The sequence below is a fragment of the Eleutherodactylus coqui genome, chromosome 8, assembly GCF_035609145.1.
Source record: "Eleutherodactylus coqui strain aEleCoq1 chromosome 8, aEleCoq1.hap1, whole genome shotgun sequence".
NCBI lineage: Eukaryota > Metazoa > Chordata > Amphibia > Anura > Eleutherodactylidae > Eleutherodactylus > Eleutherodactylus coqui.
The window spans coordinates 2,576,018-2,603,261 of NC_089844.1; positions in this window are offsets into that span (position 1 = coordinate 2,576,018).

Genomic DNA, 27,244 nt, shown 5'->3' on the forward strand with positions numbered 1-27,244 from the left:
TAAGGAATTGGCCGCATGGGAATCTAGCTTGAGAGCAGCTTTTCTCGAACTTTGGTCACCATGGACAGCATATTTAAAAGGAACAGATAGTGTAAACTAGCCCACTATTTTTTCAACATAGTAATGCTTTTGACCTACCCAATGATAACATTTTCACTTTGATGACCCTCTTGTTGACCTGGTTCTACCTTTCAATGTTTCAATTTTATACAAGCTTTTTTTTCCTGCCAGCATTGTTGTCTTAATGTTGCATTACTGCTTAGCAATTCCTGCCGTCCGAAATCACGGACCAGAATATTCACAATCTAGAGAGATGTGCTTGAGATGAGTAGTCGCAGACCCGACATGGTTACTTTATGTGAAGGGATAATTAACCTACCATCGCTTAAATATTTTCATCTAACTATTTACTGAGTACCTACAAACTCATGCGGGTCTGGGTTCTCAAAGTTCAGCTTCAAGGGCATCAGTCATTAATAGGGATGAGCGAGTATACTCGCTAAAGCACTACTCGTTCGAGTTATGTGCTTTAGACGAGTATCTCCCTGCTCGTCCCTGAAGATTCGGGGGCCGTCGCGGAGCTGCGGGGGAGAGCGGGGAGGAACGGAGGGGAGATCTCTCCCTCTCTCCCCCCGCCTCTCCCCCCCCCCCCCCCCCCCCCGCTCCCTGCCACAACTCACCTGTCAGCTGCGGCGGCTCCCAAATCTTCAGGGACGAGCAGGGAGATACTCGTCTAAGGCACATTACTCGAGCGAGTAGTGCCTTAGCGAGTATACTCGCTCATTCCTAGTCAGTAAGAAACCTGAGAGGATGTCAATCAGCATGACACACATAATTTTTGCAGGATAGATGCCTCTTCAGAGGCCTGGCTTATGAGTGAGGACCTGATGGGATAAAGTTTGCTGTATATACTTAGACACAAGATAACATTCAGATGTTGACATTATGTGGACCTTATTGCTTTATAAAACTTGCTTTGTAGTAATGCTTGGAATACTTGTTCACCGCTCCCTTCCCTTTTGTGGGTTGGGGCAATTGTTTTGAATTGTTTCTGGCGTGTGTGTGCTGGGATCCTGGGGCCCACCTTGCTGGGCCATTACCAACTTAGTACTTATCTTAGCAATAGGTTATACTCGACACAACATAACCAATTAATTTTAAAAAAAAAGTTCCAGAGAGATGCATTCTAAGGGGTAATGGCGACGCACCCACATTGCTCTATGATAGATTTTACACCTGGTCCGGAACCCTGGGATCACAGTTACCGCTCGCTAATAAAGTTTTTATAGAAAGACTCTTAAGTTGTAAGTACTGTTATCTTACTTATTTCCAGAACCAACATCCTTTACCTTGGTGTTATACTGAATTCTGGAATATCTTACTGGCAAGTTCAGCTTACCCATAACAAAGTCAACTTGTATTTTAATGCAACAAACTTTTAATGCTCATTTAGATTTGTACGCACATTTCTGCTATGTGAATAAAAATGAAATTGTTCCAAAAAAAAGCAGGTTCTCTTCCTTTTATTCTTTCTTGTGAAAAAAGACTCTAATATGTTCTCTTATTGAATGAGCTCTGCTGAGGGTAAACTATAGGACAGGTAAAGGAGATGTCTGGTAGTTCAAAGGGAAAAGCAGCACAAATGTAATAACAGAAAAGCAGAATTCACCTCTCAAACAGCCTGGAAATCCTGCACAGACGCTCCACTGTGCCCGGAGGTGATTGATAAAATCCACAACATTGATGATGTTATATGAATGAGCATCTTACATATAAGTATCACATACCTTTACATTCTATAGCAGGAGGATTTTGCTTGGTGCAGTTTCCTTCTACGTCACGTCTTAAACAGTCATATAGACTGGACTCATTACCAACACAATGGATTTTCTCTCTCCATATTGGTCCTGGTCTTCTTGTGTAGTTCAGTAAGGATGGCACTGCATCTCCACATCTGAACTCTCTACAGATGACATTGGCTGTTCTTAGCTCTGCATCAATCTCACAAACAGATTCCCAAGTATCACCACCAGCTCTTGTTTCTAAATAGCCGGAACATGGATGAGGCCCGTTAACTAATCGGTATTCTCTGTGACCTAAAGAATGATAAAACACAGTTTGCATATATGATTTCCCTGTAGTATCAGAATGTAATGAAGCACCTTACAAGTTTATACTGGTATAAACAAGTATTATAATATATGACTTGGAACAGAACATCAAAACTGCACTTGTTGGGGGTGTGTGGCCTGGCCGTGAGAGAAGATGGCGGTGTAATATAGAAGCTCCGGAGCAAAACTCACCTACCAGCTACTCCACAGCAAGAAGTAAGGTCCTTCACCTCTCAAATACTGCCTCCTGCTAGACCTCATCATGGAGATGTCGAGACGCAGAGCCTCCCGCTCACAGCTGCGGCGTCTGGATGACTTCTTCACAGCACCCAAGGCCCCGCGTGCCGGCGCTGTCATCCCTCCAACTACCTCTGCTGTCAAGTATTAAGGAGAGCGAGGGGGTGCCCATGAACTCTCCTGGAGGATCCTCTCCAGAGCGGTCACAGGAGAGAGCGGTGAGTAATCCCAGTGTCTTTCTGGCACATGATCATCCCGGGGGGAAAAGACATGGTGCGCACTTTCATATATCTGACAAAATGGCATCATCAGCCTCAGCCCCAACATCAGCTTCACCCCACAAAGCACAGTATCCATCACCCTCTGCAAGCCCGCTGAAACAGCGCCCCAGACAAGAAAGCAGTGATCCTATTGTATTTCAATCCCCCTCCCTAAGAGATTATATTAAAATCATGCCATCATTATCCCAGCAAGCTTCTGAATCCTTTATAAAAGACATGGTAAGGGTGCTGAGCGATTCCTTTCAACTGAGCTTCAAATCTCTCAATAACTCGCTTACAGCCACTGTAGAAGCTATAGGAGAGCGGGTGGCCCATACAGAAAACAAAATGGGCGAACGTACCCAAGCTCACAATGCATTGATTGATGCACACTATGATCTTGCCAATGAAGTTAATCAGCTTAAAGGAAAGCTTGCTGATTTGGAAGATAGAAATAGACGCAACAATGTTACATTTCGAGGGATTTCTGAATCAATCACAACATCTGAAATTCCCAACTATATAAAACACTGGTATGCGCATTACTCCCTGATGCGAATCCACAAGAGTTAATCATAGAGCTCACAGGTTACAAAGACCTAAATTTCTCGCCGACTCTACTCCAAGAGACATTATAGCTAGGATTCACTTTTATTACATTAAAGATGCTCTAATGTCTGCTGTCCGCAAATGAACTACCATCTCCTTATTCGGCCATTCGCTTATATGCAGATCTATCTCAAGCTGCTATGTCCGAAAGGAAAAAATTCTCCGAACTAACTTCAACTTTGCGACAAGCTAAAATTCCCTATAGGTGGGGGTTTCCGACTAAAATCTTGGTCTGCAAAGATGATATTACCCATGTTATACTCAAGCCTGAGGATGCTACCCCACTACACAAATCTCGGGGACTTAATTTAGCCATCTCACAACGTTCTAAGTCGGCAGCAAAATCTCCAAGTACAGAAACACAAGACTGGACCTAAAATTGACATTTATCTTGTTAAAAAGGATCCTAAAGTACACCTACTTTAGGTGACTCCAAGACACCCTGACAGGCGAACTTTTCGTCCCCCGCTTTCACTCATCAGGCCTTGTAGCCTGCCAAGTATATTTAATTAATGCTTTGGAACAAACGAAGTTTAACCTGCATCATAATGCATGTATTGGTTTCTGTTTCTGTTCACGATGTTAAAGTTGATCTATCAGTCCTTCTGAAATGTCCACATACCTATGCATATACTCTAAAATATCGAGATGCTGGTTAAAATACTTTCTCTAAATACCAATGGGCTTAACTCACCATTCAAAAGCTCTTCATTATGGAAAGATGCTCTATCTAGGGATGCTGATATTATATGTGTACAGGAAACCCACTTTGCGATGTCCAGAATTCTCACATAAAAAATTCCCCAAAATTTATTTAGCATGTTCCTCCAAAAAACAAGCTGGAGTTATGATTGCTTTTAAGGACTCCATACAGGTTGATGTTACTTCTCAAGAAATAGACGTCAAGGGTAGATATTTGATCTTAACTGGCTCTTTCAACCACAAGCCTTTTACGCTGGACAACTTATATGCCCCAAACAACTCTCAATTACATTTCTTAAATAAAACTATCAAAAAAGTAAGGAGGGGGCGTGGCCTAGCCTGCAGAGGGAGCAGTCGCACAGCTTTAGTGCTCCTGCATACAAGGACTGTTTTCTAGACCTACGGTCTTTCCTGAGCCCTTTGCGAGCCGCTCACTACAAGCCTCGGCTACCTCGCAGGCCAAGGATCAGAAAGAGGGGTCTCTTGCCCAAATCGAGCAACTTAGAAGATCGGGGCCTATCAACAAAGGAGAAGCCACTCCCTCGAGTTGGGAGCCGGGGCGGACCGGAAGTCCCACGGCCACCTCACTCCTACAGAAAGACAGCTTACACTGCCGCTGGAACAGGCACAGGAGCTCAACTGAGCTGGAGACGGTCGGTAGGGTGAGTGAGGTGCCCCGAGCAGCAAAAATAGAGATAAAACAGCAGAGCTGCGGCCCGGACCCCCCCCCCCCCCTCCCTCCCTCACCACCCGAGGGCAGGGGAGCTGATAAGCCCCCAGGGAAGCTGATAAGCCCCAGAGCTGCGGCCCGGACACCCCCCTCCCTCCCTCACCACCTGAGAGCAGGGGAGCTGATAAGGCTTTTCTGGTATATCTCAGCCTTAAGCTGCACATGTGAGACAGAGAGGTGCTGATTACTCTTGCCAGCAGAGCATAGGACAAGACAAAGTTAGAGAACTGTACAAATAACACCATCTTCAGTACAGCAGGGATCGCCCCTCCCCCCCCCCTGCTTTTTTCTTTTTCTGGTTCTGGACTCTTTACCATTGTAGCTGTACGGGGAGACCTTACCCTCTCTCCCCACTCTGTTTACCTAACAGCACAAAACGAGGACCTTGCCCAAAGAGGCACAACATAGTGAGGTCTCGATCCAAACCTGCGCAGCCCCTGGTTGTTTCACGGAGCTCTCAAGACAACTTTCTGACCGGACCCAGAGCACCTGCGCTCCAACCATCTGCTGCGCCTTTTCTCTCCCCTGAATCCTCCCTCCCCTCCATCTCCACCTTCACATAAGGGAGTGAGAATACAAAGCCGGCAGGAATATAGCAAACAATTGTAACGCAGGCAAAACCTGAATTTTCTCTGGTACTTCGAAAGGAGCACTGGCCACTTCCACCCTGTGGCCCTTCGCTACAGCCCCTTCCACTGTACCTGTGTACCCCTTTCTATATAAAGAAGCCTCCTATCATCATACTTGCATCGATCATCCACAGCACAGGCATTGCCTGAATTTTTTCTTTAAGAGTTCTACAGTGGAACCTTAATACTTCGACGAACAACTCGCTCAGTGATCATAGACCGGCAGATTACACCATCAACAGCTGGCCCTCATGGAGCATAGCTAGACCTGCTGGGTCACGAGGGCGCCACTACACGACCCCTTTTCTACGCCAAAAGGCTGTACATTATGGGAAAAACCAGCCGAGACAAAAGTTCTGATACTCTGAGCACCCCGCTCCCTACCAAAGGACAATCAGATATGCAGAAATTCCTGAAAGAGCGTAGCTCCAGATCCCCTCACCCATCCAGTAAAAAAACCTTAAATATGGCTGCATCACTCAACCGTGACACTGAAAAGGACAACGAAGCATCCTCAGAGGGAGAGGAGAGTGAACGCATCTCCAAAAGCTTTATGAGAGACCTGATTACAGGGGCGCTACGCCCTGTCATCACAGAGTTATTGGAAATTAAAGAAGAACTCAAACACCTAGGAAGAAGAGTAGAAGATCTGGAGTCTTCCTCAGCTAATATCATTTCCCACTCAATAGAAATGGCCCAAGCCGTCAAAGAACACCACTCTCAACTTAATTGCGCCTTAATTATGCAAGAAGACCTAGAAAATAGGAATAGGCGCAGTAACATCAGAATCAAAGGACTTCCTGAGTCATGGGCAGCCGAAACACTCCCAAAAATTGCAATGGATCTCTTTACTACCTTATTGGGCGCGGACAGAGCAGCAAATATCTCTATTGAAAGAATCCATAGAGCTCTGAGACCGCCTCCATCACCCTCAGAACCCCCAAGAGACGTGATATGCAAGCTCTTAGCGTTCCCAGATGCTCAGGCGGTCCTGAACGCCACCAGAAACAAGAAGAATTTGCATTATGACGAAACACCAATTCAATTTTTCCAAGATTTAGCGCCATCTACCCTAGCCAAATGCAGGATGCTTAGACCCCTCCTGGAAGCTCTGAGAGCCAAGGACATTAAATACTCCTGGCTATTCCCATTTGGCTTGGGTCTATCCATTAAAGGTAAAAGAATTACCATTCGCTCACCAGAAGACCTGCATAAGTGCTGGCAGCAAATGGGGCTGGAACCAATCGACCTACCCTGTTGGATGCCTCTACCTGAATTTCCTAAGCTCCCTCATCTAACTCAAGAAGAAGGATGGCAACATGCGGGGCACTGCAAATCCCCAAAGAGCAGGAAGAAAAAGAATAGAGTGGAAATGACCCAGGAGGATACCTGAAAAAAAACTGTACACATTTGACCTGACCATCTGTTTCTGGTTGTTGCTGCTTGCTTTGACCGAGAGCTAAGCAGAGATCTCTTTTTTTGCATCTGACGGCGCATAGCCTTCCGTTAATGTTTAGCCTGTTTTACTTTGTTTATTTGCCCCTAGAGGGGCCGTGGTGTGGTGGTGCCCGACTGACTGAGCGGATTTCGCCTGAATCTGTCCAGCATAACCACAGTTTTACATTGTTGTAGTCGAAGCTACTCTGGTGGTGTGGACTGGTTGCTGAGGCTGATACCTCTCCAAGTGAGGGCGCGACCTCTCCAGCTACCACAGCACATAACTCTCCTTGTTCCCCTTATACTGCGTTTTAAAGATTTGCTACTAGTAGAAAACTCTTTGCCCTCACTGTCTGTGTACTCAACCTACTTCTCCTATCCCTCACATCCCACCTCCCTCTCCCCTCTTCCCTCAACTCCAACCTTCCTCCAAACTCTAAAGCTAGTTGAAGTCTAAGCAGTAACTAAACCTTTAACTTATAACTAATTCTGATTATCTTGTCTAAAAGTACTGCCTTCTATATCCCTCTTAAGCTATGGTCAACTCCTCCGGGACCGGCGTAGGGGACATGCGTGTCACATCGTTCAATGTCTGAGGTTTAAATTCTCCGAACAAGAGGCACAACGTGGCACAGATCCTAAAAAAAATGTAAGTCCAAAATTCTACTTATACAAGAGACACACTTTAAGGGAGGCAGACACTTTTCGTTGCCCGGGGGTCTCTTCAACCAGTGCTTCCATAGCTCCCACCCAGAGTCCGCCTCAAAAGGGGTCTCTACTTGGTTTCACAAATCTATCCCCTTTACGCTTGCAGCCCAACACTCGGATGGAGAGGGTAGGGCTCTCATTCTTAAGGGTAAAATTGGAAATATCAAAATAACAATTGCAAATCTATACGCCCCTAACACAGAACAAATCCCCTGGATAATAAAACAACTCGAAATTATCAAACAATTTGCCGAAGGACATATCATCCTAGGTGGGGACCTAAACGTCACCATAAACCCCCTGCTGGATTCTTTCTCGGCCCGTTCCCAGATCTCACAGGCCAAGCTAAAGAGACTCAATAAAGTTCTACATGAGCTGGGAGTTTCAGATGTTTGTGGATCGTCACGACCTTCTGCTAAAGACTTTACCTTCTACTCGCAAGTACATGCCACATTCCAAAGATTGGACTATATCTTTGCCTCCTCAGGCCTACTACCGAAACTCAGGGAAACCAAAATAGACTCTATAACAATTTCGGACCATGCACCTGTACACGCCAACTTCCACTTAAATAATGAACCCCCTCGGGAGTGGATATGGCGTTTAAATGACTCCTTACTCGACTCTACAGATGAGAGATCCAGACTAGGACTCTTGATAGACGAATTTTTCAAACTAAATCGGAAAGATAACCTCAAACTTCCTCTAATCTGGGAAACTCATAAAGCGTACACGAGAGGTCACTTAATAGCCCTAGGATCCAGAATTAAAAAACAGAAGCAAAAGGAGATAGACAATTACCTTTTACGTATAGCTAAACTAGAACAAGTTACTAAACAATCACAGTCCGAAGCAAATCTAGATGAACTAACTACAGCAAGGAAGGACCTGCGTTGCTGTCTTAACGACAAATTTAATAAAAAACACCTCTTTCTTAAACAACAAATATATGCGCATGGTAACAAAGGAAGCAAACTGACGACGGCCCTACTTAAAAAGGTTAGATCTAGAAACTACATCCAAATCAATAAAAACTCACTCGGGAGCAATAGTCTCTACAACCGTTGAGATAGCGAAGGAATTCCAGCACTTTTATTCCAAGCTCTACAACTTCGAGGATAGTGAGACCTCCCCAGTCAGACATAAAATTAAAGGCCAAATTGATTCCTTCTTAAAATCCCTGAAACTTACAAAACTCTATGATAAAGACGCCAATACTCTCCTTGAACCAATTACAACTAACGAAGTAGAAGGGATAATAGACTCCTGCCCTCAGGGGAAAAGCCCCGGACCTGATGGGTTCTCAATAGCGTACTACAGGGTCTTTAAAAAACAGCTAGTCCCACATCTAACGGATATGCTTAATGCCCTTCTCAGGGGTGAAAAACTCCCTAGACAAGCCCAGGAGGCACATGTTACTTTAATTCACAAGGACAATAAAGACCCTAACCCATGTGGCAGCTATAGACCTATCTCTCTGATTAATCTGGATGTGAAAATATGGGCTAAACTACTTGCCAAAAGAATGGCAGACCTTATACCCACCCTGGTCAACCCTGAGCAAACGGGATTCGTGAAAGGCAGAGAAGGAAAGGATAACTGCATACGCCTACTACATGCAATAAAGTATGCCCAAAAACACAAACACCCCACTGGCCCTTGTTAGTACCGAAGCCGAAAAGGCTTTTGACAGGGTGGACTGGACCTACATGGAGAGAGTTCTCTCAAATTTCAACTTCCCCACCCCCTTCATATCTGCAATATTGTCTCTATATATAGAACCGCACGCTAGACTAAAAATCAATGACACCCTATCCCCCCCCCCTTTGACATTCGTAATGGCACCCGCCGAGGCTGTCCACTCTCCCCCACTCTATTTATACTTACAATGGAACCTTTACTCCAGTGGGTGAGACAGGACCCTGTAATAAAGGGATTAAGCTTGGGCAGACACACACTCTCCTCAGCAGCTTTTGCGGACGATATAATGTTCATTATAACAGATCCGGTGAGAAGTCTGCCCAGACTTACCTCCATCTTAAATGATTTTGGTGCCTTCTCGAACTTCAAGATAACTTTCTCCAAATCTACAATACTAAATATCTCAATCCTCAAGAGACACTGTGGTCTGTTGAGGTCCAGTTCACCCTTGTCATGGTCAGAGACCTCGGTCGACTATCTGGGTGTCAAACTCACCAAGAAAATAGAGAATATACTTGGCCAAAACTTTTTACCCCTGCTCGACCAGATCAAAGCACTCTTACGCGCATACGACTTACCGTCTTTGTCCTGGTTTGGTAGGAAAAACGTGTTGCAGTCCTATGTACTCCCTATAATAATCTACAAACTTCGTATGCTTCCGATACACTTGCCCTCATCCTTCTTTAAATCCCTACGTATGGCCTTCTCCGGATTTGTTTGGAGGCAGAAGAGGCCTAGATTGGCATATAGCTTGATAATTAAGAGGAAAAATGAGGGCGGCTTGGATCTCCCATCCATCCAAGACTTCTATAGAGCAATTCAACTTAGATATTGGATAGATCTAACAAACCTATCTAAAGACCCACTGCTGCACTCCCTTGCTGAAGGGGTACACGGGGAGCGCTACCTGGAAGACCTCTGGTTTCCAGATAAGAACACATATAGGGCAAGGGACTTCAACCCATTACTCAGAGGACCATGTGAGATCTGGGACGGGCTTAGCGAATCTTTAGCCCCCAAACCATCCCCAAAAATGCCACTTCAGCTCTTATACAAACTGATGGAGCTACCACAAGACCCAACGATATCTAGCATCTAGAGAGGGGCGCACAATAGACAGTTAGAAGACTTGCAAGCCTTAAGTCATAAAACCCCTGAGGAAATAAGACAGAATCTACTCCCCTGCCAATCCTACTCCTTCCTGCAGAAAAAGCACATCCACAAAACCTTTAGTGAATTTCAAGCAAAATACAAATCCACCCGTCCCAAAACTTTATTTGAAAAAACTCTCACCGAAAACAACTCTAAAACGCTGAAAATCTCGTACCTGAGAAAACAGTTTATCGCACCTCCGCTATATGCCAAACCCACCTTTCTCATATCGTGGGAGAAAGAATTGGGAATATCACTATCAAATGCAGACACCGCTCTGATCATGAGGATGGCCTACGGCCTCTCTCCATGCATTCTCATACAAGAAAGCCATTACAAGTTGCTTGTCAGATGGTACAAAACTCCACAATGGCTCTTCAGCTATAAATTGGCACCCCACAACAGATGCTGGAGATGCGATTCTGGTATTGGATCCTACTCTCACATCTGGTGGGATTGCCCAGACATTAAACCTTACTGGAGGGGGGGGGGGGGGGTCGAGGACGTCCTCAAGTTGATCCAACCAAACTTATCCTTAGGAGCAGAAATGATATTCCTTTGGAAACCCTCCAATGCCTTCCACCCCTTAAAAAATAGATTGACTGCCTTCCTCCTGGACACAGCCAAAGCACTAATCCCGCTACACTGGCTACAGAAGACACCCCCTACCATATCCCAATGGATAGAAAAAGCGGATATGTTATGCAATATGGAGGAACTCCTGAGCTGGTCAACAAGCTCTCATGACAAGTTCCTCCAGATCTGGTCCCCGTGGAGAAATCTGAGGCACAACCCCTAGAGAAAGGGACGCCCCAAAAAACAAAAAAGAAAATTACTAAAATATCAGGACCCCACTTTCTGGGAGGAGTACCCTGGAAGGGACAACTCACATAAAACATTACACCCAAGGAGACCTCGAGACCTCGGACAGTCGGCGTTTGACCTGGGCCCGGAAATATAATCAGACTAAATGCCCCGCTGTCGCGGAGGAGGTAAGACTTTATGGATATATATCCAGTGGAGGCTCCCAGGGCCTACCTACTGGCTCCCACCTGTTCCCTCTTCTCCATACCCCCATCCTTCTACCTACCCCTTACATTCCACCCCCCCTCTCTCCCCCCTTGTCTTTGTTTTTGCGAACCTAATCGCAAATTGTACTCTGCATTCCTAGTTAACGTACCGGCAGTTCACTGGTACATTCATTACTGAGTACCGGAGTTATAGAATCTTGTTATAAGTTTGAACTAAGTGAATTTTTGAAAATGATGTCCATCAACCCGATTATATCTGTAAAACGGCTGATAGATTTCTTGCAAAAATGAGTAACATTTGCTATGTCAACTTTTTCAATGCAAGATTTTTTTTGTATGGATTATCTATGAAAAATGTAATAAAATTTGATTTAAAAAAAAAAAAAAGTAAGGAGACGTGAGGTGGGCAACCTTATCATATGTGGGGATTTCAATACTGTACCAGACAAAATCCTTGACTCTACAAGGGGTTCCTGGAGAACTACACCCTCTCTACTTCCTTGGCTTTATAAAGAATCTTTATTTGACACTTTTAGATGCCTGGATCCCTCATCTAGGGAATTTACTTTCTATTCACCGAGACACAGGACTTTTTCAAGAATAGATCTGATCTTGGTAAATAGACCTACCCTCTCCCTGGTCACATTGGCACAAGTTGGGACAGCAACTTGGTCAGATCATGCCCCTGTTCTAATTTCTCTTTCTTTGGAAGAATTCAATGAAAGACCCAAAACTTGGAGAAATAACGAGTTTTTAATGAAACTTCCCAAAAATCAGGCTATTATAATGTTCTCCCTAAAAGACTATTTTAAACACAACTCTACTTCCGACATATCTCCACTCTCTATATGGAACGCACATAAGGCGGTTATCAGACGGATTCTTATTAAAATTAGGGCCCAACACAAAAAGGAAAAAAAAACAACAAATTAATAGATTAACTGCACAAATTTCTATTGTCGGGGACCAACTATCTTAAGCTCCTTCTGAATCCCTAAATAAAGAACTACTTGGTTTGAGACAGGCGCTTAGATCTAAGTTGATGGATAACTCTGATAAAGAAATGCGAGTAAGTAGGGCGTCATTTTATGTATCTAATAACAAACCATCACGTATGATGGCAAATCTTGTCAAAAAAGGGTACAAAAATCTAAAATTCCATATATAATTGATTCCCAAAATCCATCAGTGAAATTGTGTCATCCTTCCCAAATCATAGAATCCTTTCGGCAATACTACAAAAAAACTTTACAATCTAAGGCCTCGGTCAGACGGGCGTTTTTTGCCGTGATTTGCGGATCGCATGACGGATGGGCATCCGCAAATCGCGTGACCGGGGCCGAAAAATCGCCGGAAAAATCTGCTCCTAGCCGCGTTTCCTTTGAAACGGGCTGGAGCACCAGAGCGCTGTCCAGCCCATTAAATTCAATGGAGCCGGCAATATAGCCAGCTCCATTGAAAGCAATGGGCTGCCGGCGAGCACAGGATGAATTTTCGGGAAGGGCTTAAAAATATAAGCCCTTCCCTGAAAATCATCCAAAAATGTGTAAAAAGTAAAAAAAAATATATATATATATATATATATATATATATATATATATATATACTCACCTTGTCCCCGCAGAGGGAGTTCAGCCATGGCCGGCCAGCAGTTCTCCTGAACTGCTCTGAGTAGTATTCAGCAGCCGGGGATTTAAAATCCCCGCCTGCTGAATGGGCTGCCTCTGATTGGTAACAGCCCTCACCAATCAGAGGCAGCTCTCACTCACCCATTCATGAATTCATGAATGGGTGAGTGAGTGCTGCCTCTGATTGGCTCAGCACAGGGACCAATCAGGGCAGCTCTCAGCTGTCATTCAATAGCTGAGAGCTGCCCCTGATTGGTCCTTGCGCTGAGCCAATCAGAGGCAGCACTCACTCACCCATTCATGAATTCATGAATGGGTGAGTGAGAGCTGCCTCGTATTGGTGAGGGCTGTGACCAATCAGAGGCAGCCCATTCAGCAGGTGCTGATTTTAAATCCTCGGCTGCTGAATACTACTCAGAGCAGTTCAGGAGAACTGTCGGCCGGCCGCGGCTGAACTCCGTCTGTGGGGACAAGGTGAGTATATATATTTTTTTACACATTTTTGGATGATTTTCAGGGAAGGGCTTATATTTTTAAGCCCTTCCCGAAAATTCATCCTGTGCTCGCCGCCAGCCCATTGCTTTCAATGAAGCCGGCTGTATTGCCGGCTTCATTGAATTCAATGGGCGAACATCGTTCTTCTCTGCCACAGCTGTTACAGCTGTGGCAGAGGAGAATGATCTTTGTAGTATATGTTCTTAATGGGGTCGGCGCTGCTGCCGCCGGCCCCATTGAGCGCATATACAGAACACAAGGAATCGCAGATCGCAGATAGGCACGATCTGCGATTTCTGTTCTATAATTTATCGGACAAGCGCATATAAAGCTCCCATGTTTCCAATACCATTGTAAAGCAATGGTTCCATAAAATCGCCGGACGCATGCGAAAATCGCGCAAAAAAATCGCCCGTGTGACCGAGGCCTAAAAGACAATAAAAACATCCCTCAACCATCTAGTGAAGCTATTGAAAAGTTTCTGAGCGGTATTAAAATTCCAAAGATTTCCAATACTCAACTACAAATTCTCAATAATCCTATGCTACCTGCAGAAATAATAGATACCATTAAAACTCTAAAGCCTCAAAAAGCCCCTGGGCCTGATGGCTTTTCTAACGACTACTGTAAGCTATTCTATACCACACTTGTTCCTCATATGTCGAGGGCCTTCAATCAAGGCATCACGTGTGGATCGTTCCCCAGGGAAAATCTAGAAGCAACAATTGTAATAATCCCTAAACCAGGGAAAGATCCTACCTCCATTTCCAATTTTTGACCTATGTCCCTCCTAAACTGCGACATTAAGATCTACGCTAAAGTGATAGCTCAGAGACTCCTAAACATTCTGCCAAATATTATACATTCGGATCAAGTAGGATTCATAAAGGGGAGACAAGCTTCTGATGGAACCAGAGAATTTTAAACCTCCTATATAAACTTAAACACACGACACCCAGCAGTTCTGGTTACCCTCGATGCTGAAAAATCATTTTACAGACTACACTGGGGGTATACTTTTGCCACCTTAAATAAATTTGGATTTTCAGGGAATGCATTCCAAGCTTTTCGAGCCTTGTACACCTCTCCTTCAGCAAAAGTTTTAACTGATGGTTTACTCTCCAACTCCTTCTCCATATCCAACAGCACCCGTCAAGGCTGTCCATTATCACCCCTACAATTCACCCTAGTAATGGAACCTCTGGCGGAAACCATAAGAACCAATTTAGACATACAGGGAACTGTTGCCAGATTTAGACAACACAAAATCAGTCTATTTGCTGATGATGTCCTTCTCATACTAACCAACCAATTCAGACTAAATTTTCAGAAATATCGTACTGTAAACTAAATAGCAATAAGTCACAAATCTTGGGAATAAATCTTGGAGACAATCTACGAAAAGACATTCAAGCAGAATTCCCATTTCAATGGCAAACTAAGAGCATCCCCTATTTGGGCATAAACTTATACTTCCCTACTTCAGAGTTGCTTATCGTTAACTTTTCCTCACTTCTTGCAGATATTCAAATAGAACTAGACAAGTTCTTAACCAATCCTATATCTTGGCTGGGCCGAGTCTCTATCTATAAAATGATAATACTACCAAAAATTTTTCACTACTTCTGCACACTTATCGTACCAATTACAAAATAAAAATTTTTCAAAGACAACTATCTAACTATATATGGCAAAATAAAAGACCTAGAATAACACTTTCAAGCCTATCATTAAATAGATACCCAGGAGGTTTGGGTCTCCCTAATTTAGAATCCGATTACAAATCCACTGTATTGAGCCACTCATTGCCCTGGATTAGATACAACCCAAAACTAAGTTGGCCCTCAATAGAACTAGAATACAATAATCAAAGACCGTTAAAATTTCTACTGTTTGCAGCGATGATCAGTACTTCCCACCCCACTCTTGAAAAACACCTAAATATTACAAATATGCCTCCCTCGATGAAGGCCTCCCTGGAAGCCTGGTCTGACCTGATCCGACAAGCCGATAAAAACAAATTTCGATCCCTCCTAAACATGCTTATTGAAGCTCTAGAATACCTAATTCCTAACCTACAACTTAAATCATGGACCAAAGCTGGTCTATGTTACATTTCTGACTTTTTCTCTGTGAATGGCCCTCTCCCTTTTACGCTTTTGAAATTGAAATACCACCTATCAAATGTAGAAGCATACAGATATATGCAGGTGACTTCCTTTATTCAAAACTTCCAAATTAATGACCTCAAGGTTCCAGAATTAATCTACTTCTACTTAAATTTTCCTCAAATAAAATCTTCCGCTCAAATATTTTATGATACTTTCTCAGAAACATTGAGATCGGAGGGGATTTGCCACCTTATCAACTGGGAAAAAGACTTAGGCCAAAAAATTATCACACCTCATTGGCTCAGAGCTCTTAGATGGGCGGGAAAAGCTTCAAAGGGGGCTAACTTGATTGAGACACACTTAAAGGTACTAACATGCTGGTACTACACTCCCTCCCTATTGGCCAGGAGAAACATAACTGCCAACGCTCAATGTTGGAGGAGATATGGACATCCAGGTTCTTTGATGCACATATTCTGGGCATGCCCACAACTGCGCCCCTTTTGGGGGGATGTGTACAGGCTTATCTATAAGGTAACAGGCTTTAATCTCCACTTAACCCCAGGAATAGCTATATTGCTTTTGGATCCTGGAAAAATCTCTCTTCCCTCAAAAAAATTTATAGGTCACAATGTTATTAGGGGCTAAAACCCTGATCGCTAGGAAATGGAGATCTGATATAGTTCCTACCTTAAGAGACCTAACCCAACTGATAACAGAAGATAGCATTTATGAGAAGATCATAGCTCTTTGCAATAAAGACTAACTGCAAACCTCTAGAGAATCACATTTTGAAGAAATGGTACATATTTTGCTGTAAGATTGAATATTTTCTTTTGAAAAATACTCTGCATGCTTTATACTAGTAATGTCATACGAGATCAATAAAGATTAATGATTTAAATGAAAAAACTGCACCTGTTTGTAAGATTTGCATTATTATTCAGTATGACAAGTATAAAAACAAATAATAATGTTGTGCTCTTGAGTGAATATATTGTAATGAATAAATTGTCTAATTTTGCCCAGAGTTGTAGAACATTGTTGTGAGCAAATTAAAAACATATACATATGTCTATCTTCAGAGTCTGGTGTCAGTTGTCAGTAAACTACAACAACAACATGAGAACATTATCACGGAACTCAAGTAACATTTTCATATTAAGGTTGAAAACAGACAAATATGTCTTACTCAACCTTATTATTCTGAAAACAACCCCTATGAAGAAGGGCATTAAGTTCCCATCTCAAGCCGTCCACCTGTAATGATGTTGGTTCTTGGATGTGGAATACACCAGAAGAGGCTACCAACACAGTTCACTGTATTAGTCAGTAGTAATGCAGAATATGTAGTGCTTTGAAGAGTTGTGTTACTAGAAGTTGTATGTAACAAGGTGCAGTCCAACAATGTGGAGAAGTCAGCAGTAGTCAGATGTTAGTAGTATATCCTACATATATCTTGTCAAGCAGCCCCCTTTTGGAAAGTGACAGGTGCCACGCCTGCTTCCCATGACCTTTGACCCTCCCCCTTTGATGTGCCATCTGGCAGCCATCTGGAGCCTAGGGGCCCCTTCCGCATTCCAGGGGCTGTGACATATCAGGGCCCCCAACCGCATTCCAGGCCTGTGACAGATCATGAGACACACTGTGAATAAAGTGTGTCTCCTGATAATCAAGGCCTTATTATCTTTATAGTCTGACTTAGTGTTATATACCATTCAAGTCACTTTATGGGTATAAGGGTTAATATATAGAATGCATTTCCACCCCCTAATAACTTTTTAGCATTTCCACACCCCTAATAAGCTTTTATGTATAGCCTGGCAGTGACAGTATTATAGAGAACACACAGTAGACAAAATGCTAAGTTTTATAAAGCTTTATTGAGCGCACTGAATATATAACCGATGTGCGATTAAAATAATACAGATTATAGAGTTATTACATAAATGAATGCATAAGAATTATTACATAGATGTGTATAACACTTTATACTGTTAACAGATATATAGTTGCATTTTTTACAATAATTTACGAACATAACCACGCCATTGGAAACAGCGGTGTTGATTGCTTTTTACGCAGCAAGCTCTCCTGTGTTATTTCGGGTGGCGTAGCATAACCGATCAAGGCTATTATGTTTGAGCGGCAACAGTGCAAAATTCTTTTTGTCTTAAAGTTTAAGATCCATCATGGCCTTTATTAAAAAAATCCATCTTCAAAGATTCCACCAATTCACGAGTACAAGCGTCTGCATCGATATCACTCGGTACATTAGCCTCTGCTATTGCGTGCATAAAAATGTTCCAGCCCATTGGGATAGTTTTTCTTTCAAACGTGTGACTCTGCATCGCATGTCTGACCAGCGCAGGGAAATTGGTTCCATGAATTTGGTCATTTTTATATACCAGCATGTGCTTATTTTTCCATGTAATAATATTCTGGCGATTGAGTAGCGCAGTCAGCAATAGCGCTGTTTTTCTTGCACGGCTGCGGCAAATCCAAGCGTTGTATGATATTCGCTATTTCAGCATCATAATGCGCTTGTTCAGCTGCGTGTATGGACGGAATTGTGTAGTCTGAGTCCATATTAAAGTTTTATCACTTCGATATAACTGTAAACTCTGTCCTTATAGTTCAAAACTGAGGTATAGTGAGATGAGCTGATTGTATTTAGTCACACCAACCACTAATGTTCAGGCCCTAGTAGGTGGGCTGCGTATCGATGAATTGGGCATGTCTTGTATTAGTTACATATCTGCAACTATTAGCTAATTAGTTTCAGCTAATGGATGTCACTATAGTGATGAATGAAGAGGTCTATTATTACACAGCTAGAATCATTAAGGGGTCTGTTAATGGCTAACACGTGTATCTATCTATTATACTTCATGTATCTATCTATTATATAAAGACGCACAGATCATATTAAAAACATAGGGGATTTGACAGTGGTATTGGGTATCACAAGATTTCTCTTTTAGAAAACATTGAATAAAATATTTCTTTTTAAATCTGACATAAAGAAACGTAAAATGTGATCATAAGATAATTCACGAGCCATGTAATATAATACAAGCACACAGTAATGTCTACAAAATACACTGTCAGTATCCTGAATTTGGTTATCCTAATATGTGTACCTCTCACAATTTCTTTTTTAAAAAGTCTATAAAAGGGGTGGGAAAATTTTTACTATCTGGGGGTAAGCCATAACTATCGAAAAAGATGGCTCTCTCAGCGTTGTATAGTACAATTAACACCCAGTGCTCCCTGACTGGAATCATCGGGGTTAATTATATAAGCCGAAGGCCTTTTATCCATATTGAAGCGTGGGAGGAAGTTACTTGGGTATACCCCAGGAAAAATTCCCGAAGTATAAGGATCAGATTTAGGGTGCCCGCCCACTACAGTTCTTTTTCACTGCGAAATTCGCAGCAGTTTTTTTCTCCAGGGGTCTATGGGACTTGTTAATGTTAAAATCGCATCGCGCAAAATCACGATTTTGTGGTAAATTGCGATTTTGCCGCGATGCAGTTTTAACATTATAAAGCGCCATAGACACCTGGAGAAAAAAAAACGCAGCAAATTCGCAAATGCTAGTGGGTAGTGACTACCCACTAGCGGTTTTTTTTCTGCCCTCGAATTCACTGCGTTTTTTTTTCCAATTGTTAATGGGACTTTTAATGTTAAAAAATGCAAAGTTGGGTTGCGTGGCGTTTGTAACATTAGAAAGTCCCATTCACAATTGGAAAAAAAAACCCAGTGAATTCGCAGTGGAAAAAAAAAACGCTAGTGGGTAGTCACCCTCAAGGAGATTCATAAGTTGAAAAGTGTTCATAATTAGTTGTAATCATACAGGACTTCTCTTCTGTGATTTATTTCCAGAATAACGGGGTTGACGGCGTATACTATCATATTTACAGTATGCGGGGTTGGGACAGCGAATCTTATTTCCGCTTGCAGGTTCCCAGTTTTAACAAAGGGGAAAGTAAGTACCCAACTCCAGGTCTGGGGAAAGGTCAAAAGCAAAAAATGTATAGCCGCTAACGAACTCATTCCGATGGATCGAAATCGAGCTGTCTGTTCTCTGCTTTCCGGATCTATGTACGAAAGCCATGTATTCCCTAATAGCTAATTCAGCATCAAAATCAGGTTGAAAAGGCCTGGCTGGAATTTGTTGACTGTCCAGATACAAGGCCGCATGGTTTACAGAATAATGATGGAAACAGAGAGGGCTTTTTGGACGCTGCCGCTAAAGGCTTCATTGTTGACAAAACCTAATATCACAGTTTTAGGGATATGACCAAGGAACATATTTTCATGGTTGGTAATTCGTGCACCCTTAGGTATACTATAGAACTTTAAGCAAGCTCTGTCCAAAGTATATTTAGCGTAGGTCGCTAGTAGGGCTTGACTGTGGACTATTCTGACAGCAGGCGATACTTGTACTCTCTTGATGAAAATTGAAGAATGAAGAATTTGTATTTTAAAACCGTCAGGGTTGGTGGACATCAGGCAGAAAGAGTCTTTATATCTAGTCAGTTTTATCTTCAAATCCAGGCCATAAATAGGGCCCAGAAGCTCCACAGATTTAGAACGCTGTGTTGCGGCGGCTTTAGCGAAGCCTAAATTGGGGCCATCAAGTATCCTTTCAGGCCCCAAAAAAATCGTATTCTCAGAGGAAAATACCAACTGGTCTCAATATATCGTCTTATGGACAAGATATATTGATGACATTCTTATCCTCTGGTCTGGTAGTGAGATTAAATTCAAAGAATTTGTGGACTTCCTTAATTGCAACGAGCTCAACCTACGTTTTACATCAACAATCAGTGATTTCTCTATCGAATTCCTAGATGGGACTATAGAAATTAAACAAGATGGCTCAATATCTTCCAACCTCTACCGTAAGCCAACGGCAACAAACAATCTTTTGAGTTGGGACAGCTTCCACCCCTATTCCCTAAAGAAGGGAATACCCTAAGGGCAATATCTTCGCGTGAGGAGAAATTGTTCAGAGATAGCGACCTTCGAAACCGAAAGTAAGAAACTCTATGACCGGTTTAAACAGAGGAGGTATCCATCAACTCTCTTGGACAGCTCATATAAATACGCATGTGAACAGAATAGAGAACAACTATTGATCCCGAAGGAAAGAGGGGAAGCTCCCAATATGAGGGTACTGGGAACCTACGACACAGCAAATATTGAAGTAAAGAAAATACTGGAGAGGTATTGGGACATTCTATCCCATGACAAAGACCTTAAGGACATAATCCCAGAAAACCCGAAAATAACGTATAGGAGGGAAAGAAACATCCGGGACCATCTCATCAGGAGCCATCTAGATAGGAAAAAACAAGACGGAAACTGGCTGTCTAAGAATGTGCCTAATGGCACTTTCTCTTGTTCCAACTGTGCTGCCTGCAGCTTCATTGAAAGAAGCAGTTCCTTCTCGTCAAGTGTGACCGGTAAAACATACATGACAAAAAATTTCTTTAACTGTACCACTCGAAATATTGTCTATCTCACCACATGTGTGTGTGAGAAACAATACATCGGAAAAACGAGACACGAATTTAGGAGGAGAATTTTAGGACATATTGGCAACGTAAGTAGAAAGGAGAAAACTCCAATATCGAACCACATCTGGGACGTACACGAGGGCAACTCTGATTGTATCAAATTTCAAGGGATCAAACTTATAAGGAAAGATGCAAGAGGAGGAGATATTGACACCCTTCTCCTCCAAAAGGAAGCGAGATGGATATACAGGATGGAGACAGTACAACCTAAAGGGTTGAATGAACAATTGATTTTCAATTGCTTTCTATGAAAAGTAAAATGAGAAATGAAAGAGAGGATTCTGTTGACATGGAATTACCGTTTGGGCATGTGAGTCCATTAGCATCAGAAAAAAAGTGTATAGGAGTATAAATAAGAACTCAAGTGTACGAAGGGACAATCCATCAATCATTCATTCTATACATTGTACAAAAAGAAGGTGAGACTATACACGCCTTTTAGACTAAGGAATTACCGATCAAAAGGCATGTTATACATATCAAGTGGCTTTACTCTCTGTTACCTTAAGCAATATCGGTAACAAATATTAATAGCCCAAATAAGGGATAATATAATAAACTTATATGAACCTGGCCAATAAATATATATGCCTAGGTTTATGTAATTATTAGAGATGAGCGAGCACCAAAATGCTCGGGTGCTCGTTACTCGGGACGAACTTTTCGCGATGCTCGAGGGTTCGTTTCGAGTAACGAACCCCATTGAAGTCAATGGGCGACCTGAGCATTTTTGTATGGGACCTATGCTCCGCTAAGGTTTTCATTTGTGAAAATCTGGGAAATTCAAGAAAGTGATGGGAACGACACAGAAATGGATAGGGCAGGCGAGGGGCTACATGTTGGGCTGCATCTCAAGTTTCCAGGTCCAACTATTAAGCCACAATAGCGGCAAGAGTGCCCCCCCCCCTCCCAACAACTTTGACTTCTGAAAAGCCCTCATTAGCAATGTATACCTTAGCTAAGCTAAGCACCACACTACCTCCAACAAAGCACAATCACTGCCTGCATGACACTCCGCTGCCACTTCTCCTGGGTTACATGCTGACCACCCCCCCCCCCCCGCACAACGCAGTGTCCACAGCGCACACCAAAGTGTCCCTGCGCAGCCTTAAGCTGCCCTCATGCCACACCACCCTCATGTCTATTTATAAGTGTGTCTGCCAGAGGAAAAGCAGGCACACACTGCAGAGGGTTGGCATGGCTAGGCAGCGACCCCCCCATAAAAGGGGCGGGGCGATAGTCCACAATGCTGTACAGAAGCAATGAGATATCCAATCCTGTGCCACCTCCGTCTGGAGCTGCACACGTGGGCATAGCAATGGGGAACCTATGTGCCACACACTAGTCATTCTGTCAAGGTGTCTGCATGCCCCAGTCAGCCCGTGTTTTTTTATAAATAGTCACAGCCAGGTACAACTCCGCAATGGGAATTCCGTGTGCACCTACAGCATGGGTGGCTCCCTGGAACCCACCGGCGGTACATAAATATATCCCATTGCATTACCCATCACAGCTGAGGTAATGTCGTGCTTAATGCAGGTGGGCTTCGGCCCACACTGCATGCCCCAGTCTGACTGGGGTTCTTTACAAGTGGACAGATGTAGTTACAACTCCGTGTGGACCCACAGCATGGGTGGGTGCCAGGAAGCCACCGGCGGTACATAAATATATCCCATTGCATTGCCCATCACAGCTGAGGTAATGTCGTGCTTAATGCAGGTGGGCTTCGGCCCACACTGCATGCCCCAGTCAGACTGGGGTTCTTTAGAAGTGGACACATGTAGTTACAACTCCGTGTGCACCTACAGCATGGGTGGCTCCCTGGAACCCACCGGCGGTACATAAATATATCCCATTGCATTGCCCATCACAGCTGAGGTAATGTCGTGCTTAATGCAGGTGGGCTTCGGCCCACACTGCATGCCCCAGTCAGACTGGGGTTCTTTAGAAGTGGACACATGTAGTTACAACTCCGTGTGCACCTACAGCATGGGTGGCTCCCTGGAACCCACCGGCGGTACATAAATATATCCCATTGCATTGCCCATCACAGCTGAGGTAATGTCGTGCTTAATGCAGGTGGGCTTCGGCCCACACTGCATGCCCCAGTCAGACTGGGGTTCTTTAGAAGTGGACACATGTAGTTACAACTCCGTGTGCACCTACAGCATGGGTGGCTCCCTGGAACCCACCGGCGGTACATAAATATATCCCATTGCATTGCCCATCACAGCTGAGGTAATGTCGTGCTTAATGCAGGTGGGCTTCGGCCCACACTTCATGCCCCAGTCTGACTGGGGTTCTTTGCAAGTGGACAGATGTAGTTACAACTCCGTGTGGACCGACAGCATGGGTGGGTGCCAGGAAGCCACTGGCGGTACATAAATACATCCCATTGCAGTGCCCAACACAGCTGATGTAACGTCAGCTGTAATGCAGGTGGGCTAAAAATTAATTTGATTACACTGTAGGCGAGGGCCCCCAAAAATTGGTGTACCAACAGTACTAATGTACCTGAGAAAAATTGGCCATGACCAACCAAGAGGGCAGGTGAAACCCATTAATCGCTTTGGTTAATGTGGCTTAATTGGTAACTAGGCCTGGAGGCAGCCCAGTTTAAATAAAAATTTGTTCACGTCGAAGTTTCAACGCTTTAATGAGCATTGAAACGTCTAAAAATTGTTTTGAAAAATTATATGACTGAGCCTTGTGGGCCTAAGAAAAATTGCCCGTTTGGCGTGATTACGTGAGGTTTCAGGAGGAGGAGCAGGCGGAGGAGGAGGGATATTATACACAGATAGATGAAGCAAATATGTCCCCGTTTTTGATGGTGATAGAGAACGATGCTTCCATCCGCGTGTGCAGCCTACGTATTGCTTAGGTATCGCTGCTGTCCGCTGGTGGAGAAGAGAAGTCTGGGGAAATCCAGGCTTTGTTCATCTTGATGAGTGTAAGCCTGTCGGCACTGTCGGTTGACAGGTGGGTAGGCTTATCCGTGATGATTCCCCCAGCCACACTAAACACACTCTCTGACAAGACGCTAGCCGCAGGACAAGCAAGCACCTCCAGGGCATACAGCGCGAGTTCAGGCCACGTGTCCAGCTTCCACACCCAGTAGTTGTAGGGGGCAGAGGCGTAACAGAGGACGGTCGTGAGATCGGCTACGTACTCCCTCACCATCCTTTTACAGTGCTCCTGCCAACTCAGCCTTGACTGGGGACCGGTGACAGTCTTACTGGGGAGCCATAAAGCTGTCAAAGGCCTTGGATAATGTTCCCCTGCCTGCGCTGTATATGCTGCCTGATCTCTGCGCCTCCCCTGCTACCTGGGCCGCGGAAATGCGCCTTCGGCCACTAGCGCTGTCGGATGGGAATTTTACCATCAGTTTGTCCACCAGCGCCCTGTGGTATAGCATCATTCTTGAACCCCTTTCCTCTTCGGGAATGAGAGTGGAAAGGCTCTCCTTATACCGTGGGTCAAGCAGTGTGTACACCCAGTAATCCGTAGTGGCCAGAGTGCGTGTAATGCGAGGGTCACGAGAAAGGCATCCTAACATGAAGTCAGCCATGTGTGCCAGGGTACCTGTACGCATCACATGGCTGTCCTCACTCGGAAGATCACTTTCAGGATCCTCCTCCTCCTCCTCCTCCTCCTCTGGCCATACACGCTGAAAGCATGACAGGCAAGCTGCATCTGTACCCTCAGCAGTGGGCCAAGCTGTCTCTTCCCCCTTCTCATGCTCCTCCCCCTCCTCATCAACGCGCTGAGATATAGACATGAGGGTGCTCTGACTATCCAGCGACATACTGTCTTCCCCCGCCTCCGTTTCCGAGTGCAAAGCGTCTGCCTTTATGCTTTGCAGGGAACTTCTCGAGAGGCATAGCAGAGGAATGGTGACGCTAATGATTGCAGCATCCCCGCTTAGCATCTGGGTAGACTCCTCAAAGTTTCCAAGGACCTGGCAGATGGCTGCCAACCAGGCCCACTCTTCTGTAAATAATTGAGGAGGCTGACTCCCACTACGCCGCCCATGTTGGAGTTGGTATTCCACTATAGCTCTACGCTGCTCATAGAGCCTGGCCAACATGCGGAGCGTAGAGTTCCACTGTGTGGGCACGTCGCACAGCAATCGGTGCACTGGCAGATGAAACCGATGTTGCAGGGTGCGCAGGGTGGCAGCGTCCGTCTTGGAGTTGCGGAAATGTGCGCTGACCCGGCGCACCTTTCCGAGCAGGTATGACAAGTGTGGGTAGCTTTTCAGAAAGCGCTGAACCACCAAATTAAAGACATGGGCCAGGCAAGGCACGTGCGTGACGCTGCCGAGTTGCAGAGCCGCCACCAGGTTACGGCCGTTGTCACACACGACCATGCCCGGTTGGAGGCTCAGCGGCGCAAGCCAGTGGTCGGTCTGCTCTGTCAGACCCTGCAGAAGTTCGTGGGCCATGTGCCTCTTATCTCCTAAGCTGAGTAGCTTCAGCACAGCCTGCTGACGCTTGCCCACCGCTGAGCTGCCATGCCGCGCGACACCGACTGCTGGCGACGTGCTGCTGCTGACACATCTTGATTGCGCGACAGAGGTTGCGTAGGAGGAGCAGGAGGAGGAGGAGGAGGAGGAGGGTGGTTTAGTGGAGGAAGCATACACCGCCGCAGATAGCACCACCGAGCTGGGGCACGCAATTCGGGGGGTGGGTAGGACGTGAGCGGTCCCAGGCTCGGACACTGTCCCAGCCTCCACTAAATTCACCCAATGTGCAGTCAGGGAGATATAGTGGCCCTGCCCGCCTGTGCTTGTCCATGTGTCTGTAGTTAAGTGGACCTTGGCAGTAACCGCGTTGGTGAGGGCGCGTACAATGTTGCGGGAGACGTGGTCGTGCAGGGCTGGGACGGCACATCGGGAAAAGTAGTGGCGACTGGGAACTGAGTAGCGCGGGGCCACCGCCGCCATCATGCTTTTGAATGCCTCCGTTTCCACAAGCCTATAAGGCAGCATCTCCAGGCTGATCAATTTGGCAATGTGCACGTTTAACGCTTGAGCGTGCGGGTGCGTGGCGGCGTACTTGCGCTCGCACTCAAACAGTGGCGCTAGCGACGTCTGGACACTGCGCTGAGAGACATTGCTGGATGGGTCCGAGGACAGCGGAGGTGATGGTGTGGGTGCAGGCCAGGAGACGGTAGTGCCTGTGCCCTGAGAGGGGGGTTGGATCTCAGTGGCAGGTTGGGGCACAGGGGGAGAGGCAGTGGTGCAAACCGGAGGCGGTGAACGGCCTTCGTCCCACCTTGTGGGGTGCTTGGCCATCATATGCCTGCGCATGCTGGTGGTGGTGCCTCCCCAGCTGATCTTGGCGCGACAAAGGTTGCACACCACTGTTCGTCGGTCGTCAGGCGTCTCTGTGAAAAACTGCCACACCGTTGAGCACCTTGACCTCTGCAGGGTGGCATGGCGCGAGGGGGCGCTTTGGGAAACATTTGGTGGATTATTCGGTCTGGCCATGCCTCTACCCCTGGCCACCGCACTGGCTCGGCCTGTGCCCACACCCTGACTTGGGCCTCACCGTCCTCGGCCGCGTACACGTCCTCTAGGCCTACCCCTACCCCTCAGCATGCTGTATTACCAGTAATGCAGAAACAGAACGCTGTAATTAAATGTGCCGCTTATTGGCCTGTGGTTGCAGGCTGACTTCGCTTACGGAACGCCAGGAAATAATTTGGCGCAAGCCTGCGGTAACACTTAGCTGGCTGCGAATGATTTTGTTGAACTACTACACCCAGCACAGACGGACCCAGAACACTGAGCACAGTGACAGGCAGGCCAAATAGATTTTTTGGCCAAATTTTTTTAGCAAAGGCCCACTGCCTATATTAAATGAATATGTCTTCTGTCCCTGCCTCCACACTTCTGGCCCTAGGGTATGTCACTGCACTGCAGAGTGTTGCATTGTTAACTGCAACACAGCGGTGATTTCAGAGCCCAGACAGAGCCAGGAAATTATTTGGCGCAAGCCTGCTGTAACACTTAGCTGGCTGCGTATGATTTTGTAGAACTACTACACCCAGCACACACAGACCCAGAACACTGAGCACAGTGACAGGCAGGCCAAATAGATTTTTTGGCCAA